Genomic DNA, 1528 nt, shown 5'->3' with positions numbered 1-1528 from the left:
AACTTTTTTTTTTTTTTTTTTAGTCATTGTACAGTATCCTAACAAAAACTTTCAGCTCTTGTCATGCCCTACTTTGCCTTCTTATCGACGTATTTCTATTTAACTCCCTTTCCAGTGGGGACCAGCAAGAAACTTTTTAGTAGCAGTACATGCATTTTAAATCCAAATGTAGATGAGTGAAAGAGAAGGAAAGCAGCCACCTAACAAGCCAAGAACTTCTCAGAAGAAGCACAAATACCCTTGTGATGCTTACTTCAAAACTGGAGTACAAGTGATCCGAAGAAACAGAGTTAAGACAAGGCCACACATAAACCCGATGCTTCCATAGAAACTTTACTGCTTGTTATCAAGTGGAGCTGTTCTGTGTCTCGCTGCCCCAGCGCAGAGGCTGTGCCTGCCAGCACACCCCCACAGCATACGTAGACATTCACTTCACACGGCTGGGATGAGAGTTGTGAGGGATGAACACAGCAAGAACAGCCTCACCACCAACCCTCCAGCTCATCCCTTCCTCCAGCACTGCTGGGGGTTGCGGTAGTCCCGGTGACATTTGACACACAGAGCAGTTCATGGCAGAAGTCTGCAAAGCCATCTCCCAGGCTCTGCTACACCGTAATTTGGGATTTTAAAAAGCCACAGTTGCATCCTGCATACACTCTTCTGCGTTTTGTCTCATAAAATCTAAAGCACGTGCTAATAAGTGCGCTACTAAAGACAGTAGACAATACTCACACAAAGGAGACCTGTAAGCATGACTGGGAGAAGGATAATTTGACAACACAGCACAGACTGAAAAGGGAAAAAAGTTCCAGCCCAAACTGCAGTTTGGAGCACATGTCCATATAATTAACCTCTTCTAACGAAAGCTTTCAAGGAGGAAAAGGGTCACTTGAGATACAATGCCTTGCCTCATAGATAAATGGTCCCACTGTTCCATGCTTACAGCACCTGGTAAAGCATGAATCAGACACTGCAAATCCAAGAATGAGGTAGGATTTATTTTTAAACCTGTAGGATTGTGTGAAATGTAGTCAGCAAATCTGGATCTTTCCTTCTGTGCAGCTCTGCTCCCTCCTGCTGGGCATGTGTGCTTATCCTTTTGCCTTAAAATGAGCAAACAAAAGCAACATACGTGGAACACTGAGTAGAGGAGGGAAAGCTCTTGGGAAGACCCAAGCCTCATTTACATGACCCTGTTTCCTACAGCACTAACCAGAGGGGTCGGACACAGCTCATCTGACTGCACCGCCTGCTCCTAGGCTGGTTTAGGCAGAAATAAAGACAGACTTGGAAAGCAGCTGAATGGCCTTCTTAGATTATAGCAGAATTATTCCCTATACTATCTTTTATTTAACATATTACAAGCAATATATTTTCATCTGTACACTTGGCATAATATTCCTCTTCAGGAAAAAATTGCATACATATGCAGAGTTAGCAGCTGTTGTTAAAAAAGCTAGTGGAAGGAACACTGATCACCAGAAAAATAATGCAATACAGCCTTAAATGTTGGAGCAGAGGCATGATA

Source organism: Athene cunicularia, assembly GCF_003259725.1.
Source record: "Athene cunicularia isolate RWA chromosome 22 unlocalized genomic scaffold, athCun1 chr22_part1, whole genome shotgun sequence".
In the NCBI taxonomy this organism is placed as follows: Eukaryota; Metazoa; Chordata; class Aves; order Strigiformes; family Strigidae; genus Athene; species Athene cunicularia.
Note: the sequence above shows the minus strand (reverse complement) of the source record.